Here is a 14056-nt window from a genome sequence, read left to right as displayed (position 1 = left end):
CCAAATGATCGATCTTTCTCTCCCATTTTGGGAACAAGGGTCTGTCCATCCCAGCACAAATCGGAAACATGAGATTTTCTGGAATGAGTTCTTCTTGGGCGAAGAAGGCAACGTGGAATTTGAAACACAAACAGATCAATCATGACCGTATTGATGGTGGAGCAGGCTTGAGGGGCCGAATGGTCTATTTCTGTTGTTGTTCACATGTTTCTGTATTTAGGACTTGTTACAAATATTTCAATTTCATATTTTACAAGTCCTTAGAGACGTTGACACGTCATGACACCATGGTAGAGGGAGCTGTTCAAGTTGGGAGAGGAAATATGAAAACCTTCACGACTACTCTCTGTATCACTGGCAAACTGACACAGGATAAATAAAACAATGGAGTTAAATGTGTAGCTCAGATTGGTGTGGGAGGTATAGGGTTCAGTTCATGGGACACTAGGATAGTACTGTGATAGAAGGAAACTGTTCCATTGGGGTGGACAGGCCTCAGTTGACCCATACTTGAATCAGTGCCCTGGCAAATTGAGCAACAAGGGCTGTGGAGGAGTCTTTGGGGCTTTACTCTGAGTGGAGGTGATGAGGGTCCAGGAGAGATAACAATAAGCTGACCAAGGAAAACGAATACGTGACTTTATAAGGCAACCCCTTGGATAATGATACTCAGAGTAAACAATAAGGGACAAGACTGTCTAAGAACATACAATCAGCAGGAAATGAAGTCAAAAGATGGGGAGGTGCAGATGGTGTAACGGAAAGTTCATGGATCTTTACTTAAACGTACATGCTATTCGGAACAATCTAAATGAATTAATGGCACAAAGAGATAAGATTTTATAGCCATTATGGAGACATGGTTGTAAGGAGATCAAAGCTGGGAACAAAATATTCAGAGGAATGTGGCTTTTCAGACGGAAGGAAAGAATGGCAGAGGAGCTTTGTCAGTGTAAAATGGAATAGGTGTAATAAAAAAACTATTGGATAAGAAATAACCAAAGAAAGGAAAGTACTTGTGGGAGTAGTCTATAACTCACCCTCCACACCCCAACACTGGTTATTTTGTCAAGCAGACAATAAACGAAGGGATAATTAGAGCATGCAAAATAAAGTGCATTAATCATCGGGGATTTGAATCTTCATGAAGATTGGGAAAATCAAATTGGCAAAAGTGAGTAAAAGGAAGAGTTCAAAGAATGCTTTGGAACAATTCACTAGAACAACAACCAAGGTTCAGGTCATTTTCAATCTAGTGATGTCTATTCAGAATAGAAGACCTCCGAGGGAATAGTGACCATAACATGGCAGACTTCAGCATTTAGTTTGACAGGCTGTAACTTGGATCAGAAATAATTGAATCAAACTTAGAGAAGGAAAATTACACATGGATCAGGGCAGAAATGGGTGGCATGGACTGGAAAAGAGTTTCACAGAATAGGCAGTTGGAAAGCAGTGACTGATCTTTCAGAAAATAATTACTGACTTGCAGAAAAAATATATATTGTATTGAGAAAGAAAGTTTCTGGGAATGGGATAAACCAACCATGACTACGAAAGGAAGTTAAGACTGATCTTAAATTGAAAGAAAAAGAACATACAAGATGGCAAGAGCAGTAGCAAAACAGAGGATTGGGAGATTGATTTATTAATTTCTTGTTGTCACATGTATCAGCTGGAGTGTGCTTTACAAGTAGACCGTACCATACAAAATGCATCAGGGTAGCAGAACAGAGTGCGGAATACAGTGTTACAGCCGCAGAGAAGGTGCACAGAGAGAGAGAGAGAGAGATCAGAGTTACCATTTGAGAGATTCATTCAAAAGTCTGATAAGAGCAGGGAAGGAGCTGAGTTTTACAAACAAAAAAACAATCAGAAAAAAATCAACATTGAAAAAATATTATGAGAAAAACTGGAAGTAACATTAAAAAAAAGAGATTTTTCTAAATGTATGAAAAGGAAGAGAGATACAAAAATAAATAGGCCCCTTACAGAATGAGACAGGAGAAATACTAAGAGGACCAGGAAATGGCAGAGATGTTGGATAAATACTTTACATTGGAATACTATTCTTGTCTTCCAAAGATCAAAAAAAAAATCAATGCACTAAGATGAAGTTGGGGATAGTGGGGAGAAAGAGAATCATAGAGCTATACAGCATGGAAACAGACTCTTTGGTCCAACTCGTCCATGCCGACCAGATATTCCAACCTAATCTAGTCCCATTTGTCAGCAGTTTGCACATATCCCTCTAAACAATTCTTATTTATATGCCATCCAGATATCTTTTAAAATTATATGATGTCGAAGTGCCAGTGTTGGACTGGGGTGGGCAAAATTAAAAATCACATTACACCAGGTCTGTTGGACTATAACTTGATGTTGTGTGATTTTTAACTTTTAAAATGTTGTAATTGTACCAGCCTTCATCACTTCCTCTGGCAGCTTATTCCACACATGCACCACCCTCTGCAAGAAAAAGTTGCCCTTTAGGTCCCTTTTAAATCTTTCCCCCTCACCTTAAACCTATGCCCTCTAGTTTTGGACACCGCTAGCCCAGGGTAAAGGCCATGGCTAAACACCCTATCAATGCCCTTCATGATTTTATAACCTTCTATAAGGTTACCCCTCAGCCTCCAATGCTCGATGGAAAATAGCCTCAGCTTATTTAGCCTCTCCCCAAAGCTCAAACCCTCCAACCCTGGCAACATCCTTGTACATCTTTTCTGAAACATTTCAAGTTGCACAACATCCTTCCCATAGTAGGGAGACCAAAACTGAACACAGTATTCCAAAAGTGGTCTAACCAATGTCCTGTAAACCGCATTTAACAAAGAAGAGCACTTGAATTCCCGTTGCCTTCTGATATAAAGAGCTATCTACACCACGTCCAGCAGCTGATTCATTTGGTCTGATTTTATTAAAGAAACTACAAAGTGCTGTAATTTAATTGATTTTGTTTCAGTATTTTCAAGATTCACTGACCATAGATCCAGCTGAGACCGATGAGTTGCAGGAGAGCTGTTATAAAGAGAATCCAGTCCGTAGCGTAATGATCAACAAAATTTAACCAGTAAATCCCAGCCTAAAATTACATGGAAAATTTTAAAATGTTACACAGGAAAATTATTAAGCACTCTTACTTTCAAATTCAGACTTTAAAGAGGTTTGTAATATGAAGACCAATGGGTAAATAACATAATTCTAATTAAAGTAAAATCCTGTAGATGATGGAAATCTGAAACAACCACAGAAAATACTGGAGAAACTTTCCAGGTCTGGCAGCTTCTGTGCAGAGAGAAACTGAGTTACAGTTCTGAGTCTGGTATGACCCATTGTCAGAAATGTTCCAACACAATTCTAACTTGATGCTCAATATTCACTCATTCATTTATGTCTGGGCATCTATTACGTTGCTGTTCTCTCTTAGATATTGACAATTGAACATGATTTTCGAAAATGAGAGATCAGAATGTACGTACAGTGTTCTAAATGTGATCTCACGTGGGTCAAATGCTTTCTAGATTTAAACATGATCACCCTTTCTGTACATCTCAACCCTCTGTCTCCAAATTTAACTGCTGAGGAACATTGGGGGGTATTTTCACAAATCCCATGAAAACAATTATCTCTCAGTATCTCAAAGTTCAGCAATTTATTGCTCCTTAGAAGTAGCTAGTTGTCACAAACTGTGTACACAACTGGGCTAAGGAAGCTGTTAGATGTGAGAACAATCAGTGGAGGAATACCCTGCAGATGAGGGCTGCACACATTCCTCTACACAATGAGAGATGTCTCACACCCTGGGGAGGCAATGGCTTAGTGGTATTATTGCTGCAATGTTAGAGACCCAGGTAATGTTCTGGGGAACGTAGGTTTAAATCCTACCAAAGCAGATGGTAGAATTTGAAGTTATCAAAAATCTGGAATTTGGAACGTAATGATGACCATGAATCCATTGTGAATTGTTTTAAAAAAAAATCTCATTCATTAATGCCCTTTAGGGAAGGAAATCTGCCATCCTTGCCTGGTCTTGACCTACATGTGACTCCAGACACACAGCAATAAGGTTGGCTCTTTACTATCCGCTGAATGATTAGGGATGGGCAATAAATGCTGGCCTCACCACATCCCATAATGGTCACAAAGTGTTGGCAAATGCTGATTGCCAATGTTTGTGGGTGAGGGCCCATGGATTGTGCTGTTTGATGGTGAGCAACATGGAAGCTGTGCACAGCCAGTAGTGATCTGAAGTTGCCAGGTACTTGCTCTGACTTCTAGCCCAAGAATTCACAACAACATTGTTTGTTTGTGTGTTTGTTAAGATAAGAAACAGGATATTAATAAGCAATTTGTGCCATTAATAATACATTAAACAAGCTCCAGTTCCCCTTACTGCCTAGTAAGAAACACATTGCCTCACTCAGCAGATTCGTAAAAGATTAGATTCCCAACAGTGTTGGAACAGGCCCTTCAGCCCAACAAGTCCACACCGACCCTCTGAAGAGTAACCCACCTAAACTCATTTTCGTCTGACTAATGCACCTAGCACTATGGACAATTTAGCATTGCCAATTTACCTGGCCTGCGCATCTTTGGATTGTGGGAGGAAACCAGACCACCCAGAGAAACCCACACAGACACAGTGAGAACATGCAAACCCCACACAGACAGTCACCTGAGGCTGGAATCGAACCCGGGTCCCTGGTACTGTGAGGCAGCAGTGCTAACCACTGAGTCACTGTGCCACCCAAGACCAGTGAGTTGCTCTTGATGGAAATGGACCATGTCAGAGTTCTGCCTTAAATCTCACCGTAGGCCACGTGGTTCACACCCCTAACAGATTCCACCCACAGTAACTGCGACAAGGTTATCAACATATTTCTGCAACTTTAATAATAACCGGAGGTGAGGTAGGTAACTTTATGCTGGAATGTCAGATATGTCATGATATCCTCTTACAGGCTTGAGGCTAAATGAGCCGTTGAGCATTATCAGCATTTTATTGTTTTCTCCCAATGATTATTCCTCGCCACCTGGGAGATAAACCAGCCCTTCACAAATGATTTATAAATTCTAATTTCTTTGTTTCAGAAATTCATACTTAGTCACTAATTAAAACTGTATTCATCACAATCATTTGCCTTTCCTGATGATTTAATTCCCTTCGATAATGCTGCCCCAACTATCAGTCAGACCAGAAGCAGACAGAGGGCTAAATACCAGACTATCTCCCCAGTCTCATCCGTTGAAATGGAACGGCGTGAAACCACTTTACTGAAGGAAATGAAAACAGAGAGCATCTGTGTCAGGATAAAATTCATTTCCCATATTAATGATTAGATGCAAAGCACCTAAGTACTTAATGAAATAAATATATGTAGATTTGAACATCATAATGTTTGCCTGTGGTTTTTAAAAATTGTTCCAAAGAGGTTAGAAGAGATTTGACTTTCTTTCTGATCTATCTCACTCTTCCTATTGCCTTTCAATAAAGATCTTTGTTTTAACAGTAAGTGCTGATGTTGTTGACCAGAGGGGATTTGATTTGATGGAGTTTGTGGCAGAGTTTCACCGACTGCCTCACTTTGCACTGTTAAAACTATCTGATTTAATCACTATGTCTCCCAGTGAACTTAGCTCCTTCATACTGTTTAACATGGTATCTACTTCCAGACAGTTAATCTAAAGGCAATTCCCAGGCCTATATGTTAAATACAAGACAATGTCACAATTAAAAGCAGAGAAAGGGACATTGATCATTGATAATTTCAAACATTTAATGCTTAGGAATTCTGGTGGTGAATATTTTCCTTGATGAATAATTTTTAATTTTTTTTTGTGATATAAATGTTGTCAAAGCAGGGTTTTGAAACTAGAGGGCTGTTAACTAGTAAAGGGTCCCTGCCAATGATGCTATTTTGTAACAGGTTTGTGACGTAAGTAGCCCCTCTATCAAACTCAAACAGCTTCCATCCCATTAAACAGGACATTCACTAAATAACCATCTGAAGAGGAATTACTGTTGTGCAGGTTATCGGTGTGGCTATCTGCAGCAATGTACTTACTCCCAGTATTGCTCACTCAGGCCCTGGTGAGGAATGGAGATTTCTGATCCATTTGGACAACTTTCATTGTTTGTCTGCAGCCATGTTGTATTAACGATTTCAAAATATCCATCATTCAGACTGAGATTGCAGAGTGGGTCTGGAAAATGTGGAATGTGTTTCAGTCTTACATTTACATTTTGCATTCTATTTCAGTAACTGTTTCACTCTGCCTGAATAAGTTAATCCTTTTGATTACATGGGTAAGGTCATGCATAGATCTGAACACAGAGGTACAGTCCAGCTCTGCTGCTCAATCTGTTTATTCTCGTGTTGGATAAAGGTCTGTCATATGAGATCTCATAAAAACCAAATTAAAATGTTATAGTATAAAAAGTTTCTTCAAGAGTGTTCGGTAGCAGTTAATGTAGAAAACTTTAAGGTTTATAATGGGCTGGATTTTCCAGGGAAGTGGAGTCTCACACACCTGGCTACACCATTCAGTTTTTTTTCAGAATGAATGAACAGAGCTCTACATTTCTGAGCGGGAGATTCAACTGAGGGCTCTCTCAGAAGTATGGAGGCACATTTCCACTCTGACAGTTCTTTCACAGCACAGAGCCCAGCAGTAATTCCTCTTTTGATGGTTAATTTTTGAACGTCCTGTTTAATGAAATGGAAGCTGTTTGAGTTTGATAGAGAGGGCTTTCACAGCAGGCAGCTGCTGTCTTCTGACATTTTAATGTTCCTGACAGCCACTTTAACAGCTGCTGTCATTTAATAAGTTAAAAATCACACAACACCAGGTTATAGTCCAACAGGTTTAATTGGAAGCACACTAGCTTTCGGAGCGACGCTCCTTCATCAGGTGATAGTGGAGGGCTCGATCGTAACACAGAATTTATAGCAAAAATTTGCAGTGTGATGTAACTGAAATTATACATTGAAAAATTGATTGTCTGTTAAGCCTTTCATCTATTAGAATACAGTGATAGTTTCACTTCTTTCATGTGTAAATCACAAAACCTTTTTTTTAAAGTTGCATTCTCGGGTTAGCTGACATCATCAGAGATCAAGGGGTGATGTCAGGTCTCCAGAGGAAGTTGTTGTGAGGGCTGTGGGAGGGGTACAGGTTCTCTGGTCAGGATCTGGATACTGTAAGGGGTCTAGGGGAGATATTGATCAGATTATGTGAGGTAAGTACGTGATATGTTTCATTAGTTGCTCGGGCATTGAACCATGTATGTAATCATCTATCTTTTGCTGAGAAACTATTTAACATAGTTGAATTGGTCATGTCACCTTTGGGTATGCTGCAAATCTGTTTAAATCTTGACCTCTTCATGTGGACGCACTGCTCACAAAGGCCCAACAATGTCCCTTCTTCCTCAGTCAGTTGAGGAAATTCGGCATGACGGCAATTCCCTCTGCCAACTTTTATAGGTGCTCCATCGAGAGCGTTCTGTCTGGATGTATCACTACCTGGTATGGCAACTGTACCATTCAAGATCGGAGACAGTTACAGAGAGTGGTGAACTCAGCCCGGACAATCACAAAGGCCAACCTCCCATCTATAGAATCCATCTACCAGGCCCACTGTCAAGGAAAGGCTGCCAGCGTTCTTAAAGAACCATCCAACCCTGGCAATGCTTTTCTACAACCTCTACCAGTGGGGAGAAGGTACAGAAACCTGAACACACGCATCAGCTGGTTTCTAAAGAGTTTCCACCCGACTGTTGTTAGAATACTGAATGGACATACAAATTCTTAACATTCATCTGGAATTTTTGTTTTTGCTGCAGTTTACCTATTATTTACTATCTATGCTACGTAACTCTATGATCTGCCTTTATTGCTCGCAAGACAAAGCGTTTCACTGTGCCTCGGTACACATGACAATAAATTCAATTCTCTGACTCTTGAGCCTTCAGCCAATTGAAACAGTTTCTGTCTAGCTATTTTGTCCAAACTCCTCATAATTTTGAACAGCTTTGCCAAATCTCTTCTCATCTTTTTCATCTTGAAAGAGAACTGTCAATCTATCTAGGCGTCTGAACCTCAATCCCTGGAAACATTCCCATCAGCCTTTTCGGGACCCTCTCCTGTGCAGTGCAGTGCCCAGGACTGGACACAATGATCCAGCTGAAACTGAGGCAGTCTTTAAAAAAAAATTCACCATAACCAATACAGTCAAGGTGATCCCTGACTGTATTGTACAGACTGTGACTGTGGGTGATGTGTGACATTGAGTGATGGATGATTAAAATGACAAGAATTAATAGCAATCTCTGATGTAAATGTAGAAAAGGAAACAGACTTCAAACATTTCCCAAATTCATATATGGGGTGTTCGCCTCCCCTGTTATCAACAAAGCCCTCAATTGCATCTCCTCTATTTCCTGCACTTCCGCCCTCTAAACCCACTCCCCCCAACTGCAACAAGGATAGAATCCCCTGGTTCTCACATTCCACCTACAAATTTCCAAATTCAGCATATCATCCTCCGTCATTTTCACCACCTACAGTCAGACATCATCACCAAAAATATCTAACTGTGTTTTGCAGGGACCGTTCCCTCCATGACTCCCTTGTAAGGTCCACACTCCCCACAACACCCTCTCCACACCTGGCACCTTCACCAGCCGCCATAAGGGGTGCAAATACTGCACCCACATCTCCCCCCTCACCTCCGTCCAAGTCCCAAAGGCAGAGATTTATTTGCATATTCTGGAACCCAATTTACTGCATCCATTGTTCTCAATGTGGTCTCCTCTACATCGAAGAGACCGAGTGCAAACCCATGAAATCATTCAGGGAATATCTCTGGTCTGTACACACCATTCAACCCCACCTTCCTATAGCCATCCATTTCAACTCCCCCTCCCACTCCCCCAATGACTTGTCCGTTCTGGGTCTCCTCCACCACTAAACAAGGCCACCCCCAAACTGGAGGAGGAACACCTCATCTTCCACCTCGTGAGCCTACAACCACACAGCTTCAACATTGAATTCACCAGTTTCCAAATCTCCCTTCCCTCCATCCCATTCTAGATTCAAACTCTCTGACTCGGCTCCACCCTCTTGACCTGACCTACCTGTCCATTTTCCTTCCCACCAATCCGCTTCACATTTCCCACTGACTTATCATAATCACCTCCTGCCTTCGCCTAGCTATCGCCATCCCAACTACCTTTCCCCCAGCCCCACCTCCACCATTTATTTCTCAGCACCCTTCCCTCTCCCTAGTCCTGATGAAAGGTTCAGCCCAAAACATTGACTCTCTTGCTCCTCAGATGCTGCCTGACCTGCTGCGCTTTTTCCAGGGCCACATTTTATCGACTCTGACTTCTTCAGTACCTGCAGTCCTCACTATCTCCCAACTCCATACATAGTCAGGGAGCACCCACAGTCACAAGGAAATTTTGTGCAAAAGGAAATTTTGTTTCAATTCTGTTTCAGAAATGTTCAATGTCCTCTACTTCAAAAATTTTAAATGGACTCATCTCAAGATTTCAGACTTACTCTTGCCAATTCAAACAGAAGTAATCTTTGATAACAATGTTAGATATTAGGAGTGATACAGTGTCAGTGTGGGAGGTAAGATGAAAGTGAAAGAAACAAGGCTTTTAAATAACAATAAAAACTGAGTATGTCATAGAGTCAGATGGTATAAGAAATATATATGAGATAGTAGATGTTTGGAAAAAACCCAGAAGAGGAGAAAAAGTTGAGAAAATGATACCTGCACAAAACACAGATATAGGGAAGAGAATCAATGTGAGTCACAGTGCTGGGATGTTAGAGAGATACAGACAATGAACTTAGTCAGAAAGAACACAAGACAGACTTATTGACAAGGTGAAAGAATAAAAGACATATGAACAACTTTATCAAAGACTGACAAATTCTGATGTTTCACTATTTATTTCTGACTGACTGTCCTGCTATTCCAGTGACTCAGAGCCATGATTCCTGCTGCTGTTTTCTATCCGAGTCTTTCTGCTGTATGGTCACAATGAGGATGGTCACTGAAACTATTGTCCATCTCTCTCCCTCACTCAGACTGACAGAATGAACAATGAACAGTCAGTGTGTACAAGCCCCCAACAGAAGTGAACACCGTACCTTTGGGGGTCCTGCTGCATGTTTCCTCTAATCCCCACCAACTGATGCAATCTGCCCATGGCAGGGGTGATTGAAAGGAAGCAAACAGGCAGTACAGAGTGGAGCCAATGATATTGGCAATTGGAATCAGAAGGACCATAGCAATCCCCACACCTGAAAACAGATGAAAGAACAGAAGATTAGATTGTGAGCTATTGATTTGAAATAAAGTATTTAACATGGGTTTGACTGGTCATTCAATCAAATTGAATTTTCTTTCAGTGGGCACAGTACAGAGCAGGGAGACTGCCCTGGTTGACCACACCTTTCAGGACATGTCGGTTGTGTTTGGTCGGTATTGGCTGCTTCAACATTCAATGTCCAACAGTAGTGACTTCAAAGGCTCTTTGTATTAAACAGGAAATGTTGATTAATTTAGAATTCTATGTCTTGGTTACAAGAATGATGATCCCTGTCTTCACCTTTAGATTCCTTCTCACTAACTCTTTGGGACATCATCATCATTGTGGCTGGTGATAATCACACATTCCCAGTCTTGGTAATAAATACCATCTTCAGCACTTTGTAATGTGCACAGCAGATCAGAGTGCAGACACTACATCAGCAAGTCCAATTTAAACATCGACCAGAAAGGAAGATTTTACAATATTTGTGTAAGAAGTTGACATTGACTTATTGCATGACTTATTTAAGATTTTTATGACTATTTTGAAAAATAAACATTAACCTTGGAATATTTGTACAACTTTCCACACTCCAATAGGTCTGAGGCTGGCAAACTGCCCTAGAGAACATTCCAAGAAAAACATTGGAATCCCAACAAGTGCCAGAATGAGAGCGTAGGGAATAAGAAATACACCTGGAAAATAGTAGAAAGTGTGGATAAAATCATAAATTCAAGCTGAAACTCCACATTTCCACTGTGTAGGCTGGGTTAAAATTAATCCTGAAATCTCCATGAATGCATGTTTTGTCTGTCTGTCTGCGTATCTAGGAGAAAGTGAGGACTGCAGATGCTGGAGATCAGAGCTTAAAAATATGTTGCTGGAAAAGCGCAGCAGGTCAGACAGCATCAAAGGAACAGGAGAATCGACGTTTCGGGCATAAGCCCTTCTTCAGGAATGATGAGGGTGTGCCAAGTAGGCTAAGATAAAAGGTAGGGAGGAGGGACTTGGGGAAGGGGCGTTGGGAATACAATAGGTGGAAGGAGGTTAAGGTGAGGGTGATAGGCTGGAGAGGGGGTGGGGACGGAGAGGTCAGGAAGAAGATTGCAGGTCAAGAAGGCAGTGCTGAGTCTGAGGGTTGGGACTGAGAAAAGGTGGGGGGAGGGGAAATGAGAACGCTGGAGAAATCTGCATATCTAGCAATCTACTCAGATGGTTGACTTTCAGCTGCAATTTTAATTTTCTACAACATACACGAAGTTGTACTCAAATGGCCACTTTGTGAATTTCTAACGTTAATCAAATATCTTGCCCTGTCTCTTTATATAATCATGTCATGACATTATTTTACATATCGGCCCTTGGTCTCCATCAATCCAATGGTGTGGGTTGTGAAGAGCCCTGATTCGAGCAGGTTTGATGATAATGTACAAGCCTGAACCCAGGGCCTGGCTGAGGAGCCTGCTATTCTGAGGATTTCACACAATGTGCAGTTAATATATCTGATCTGGATGGTTCATACATTCCACATAATATCACTTGAAAATATAAATTAATAAATGAACTATTTATTTTGGTTTATAAATAGCATTGAATTGATGCATCGCGTGGCTAATTCTGAAGTATCATCTTGACACATCTCTCACATCAGAAAAAAAATTTGGCAAATTTGTTGACTGTGGGATTGAATTCACTTCACATTAATTGTTTAACCCTGCATTATTTACTGTATTATTTTTAGTGCAATAAACATTTGCTATTTCCTGAATATCAACATTCTGTACAAATCGATGAATTGACCCATTTAGCTCTGCCTGCTCACTCTCCAATATTTTAAATTTGTCTACAGTACCTCCTCCATTTCTATAAGCCAGGTAAGGGAACCTCCAGATTTTGCCCAGACCAACAGCGTAACCAATCATTGAGATCAAGTAGTCAGTCTTCGAAGACCAGTTACCCCGCTCCACATTCTCATCACCCACAGCACCATGTTCATTGGTAGTATCTTGGGAGAAAGAATGGAAATGGCAAGCTCAGAAATTAGTCTTTCTCCAAACGAGATCTCAAGCAAGATGTACTGTCACCACTCCTCACAACTATAGGAAAACTGTGTTGTTCTCCAATTTGCAGCAGTGTCTTGCAGATTATAAACAGCCAGAAGTTCACAGAGAGTGTACAGTTCACGACAACCAAAATCTACAAATCAGCAGTATCTCTCATTGTCTAAAACAGGTTTTATAGTTTTGTTGAAATACATACCATGTCGTCTGGATGGTTTGTCTGAATATCATTCTGTGAGAATCCAGATAAAGGCAGTTCCTTCTGGTCCATTTTCAGACATCAATGAATTATTCTTGCACTTGCACAAGAATTGGATGCAAACATTGAGGACACTGTCGTTTTCCAAAAGTCCTTGAACTTCTCATTAATTAATGACTCTTGCCCAGTCAGAAAACAGCCTCTCACAGTGTTTCACAAGGGGTATAACCATGTTTTAAGATACCTGAGAATCTCTGCTTAGTTAATCATTCAATTTCCACACTGGATTCCTGCAATCGAAAAAACTGCGTCACAATGATAACATCATGAGCAAGGGTATAAAGGTCTCAAACTCCACTTTAACTGGGATTATTTGAAGCATGATGTGCAGATGCAAGTGTCTTAACTGCTTGTAACCAAGTAACTCAGCTGAGACACTGAAGTCTCTGTGACTGTATACCAGGAACTGTAATAAATGCCGAATACATTCTCCAATTTAATTTACCCATGCCTGGTTCTTATGTTACAAGAGCTAATATAAGCATGACATCATCAGATACAAACAGCAAGGGCCCAATTAAGTGATCAATCATGATGGCAGCACAATGGTAATGAGCACTCACTGTTAAGAAATTATCCTCGTTCTCAGTGGTGGACACTTGGAAACGTCATTAAAGATCAGGCAGACCTGGACTTCAAAGCATTTGATAAACTGACAGCACCAGTTTGTGCAAGTTTAGGTCTGCAAATGAAACAACAAATAGGTGGAAAATATCAGTTCTGCAAAGTTCTCTCTTTTAAGAAAAAAAAAACAACTACTTACTTTCTGATCTAAAGAGTCAAATGCATCTTCCTGCAATAAAAACATAGAATCCCTACAGTGTTGTAACAGGCCCTTCTGCCCACACCGATCCTCAGAAAAGCATCCCTCCCCCTATCCCTGGAACCCTCCATTTCCCATGGCTAACCCACCTAGCCTGTACATCCCTGTACATTATGGAAAATTTAGCATGGCTAGCCCACCTAGCTTGCACATCCCTGTACATTATGGACAACTTAGGATGGCTAACCCACCTAGCCTGCACATCCCTGTACATTATGGACAATTTAGCATGGCTAACCCACCTAACCGGCACATCCCTGTATATTATGGACAATTTAGCATGGCCAATCCACCTAGCCTGCACATCCCTGTACATTATGGACAATTTAGCATGGCTAACCCACCTAGCCTACACATCCCTGTACATTATGGACAATTTAGCATGGCTAACCCACCTAACCGGCACATCCCTGTATAGTATGGACAATTTAGCATGGCCAATCCACCTAGCCTGCACATCCCTGTACATTATGGACAATTTAACATGGCTAACACACCTAGCCTGCACATCCCTGTACATTATGGACAATTTAGCATGGCCAATTTAGCATCGGCACATCTATGGACTGGGGAGGAAA

The 14056-nt window shown here is 40.9% G+C and overlaps 1 pseudogene; it reads right to left on the bottom strand.

Moving 5' to 3' along the window:
• Positions 1–5111: 5111 nt before the first annotated feature.
• Positions 5112–13104, bottom strand: LOC148148849 (sodium- and chloride-dependent neutral and basic amino acid transporter B(0+)-like; annotated as a pseudogene).
• Between the last annotated feature and the right edge of the window lie 952 nt (positions 13105–14056).

This window comes from Chiloscyllium plagiosum, unplaced genomic scaffold, assembly GCF_037043375.1.
Source record: "Chiloscyllium plagiosum isolate Xiang-an unplaced genomic scaffold, Cpla_swu_hap1 HiC_scaffold_11, whole genome shotgun sequence".
NCBI lineage: Eukaryota > Metazoa > Chordata > Chondrichthyes > Orectolobiformes > Hemiscylliidae > Chiloscyllium > Chiloscyllium plagiosum.
Note: the sequence above shows the minus strand (reverse complement) of the source record. Positions and strands in the feature narration are given on the sequence as shown.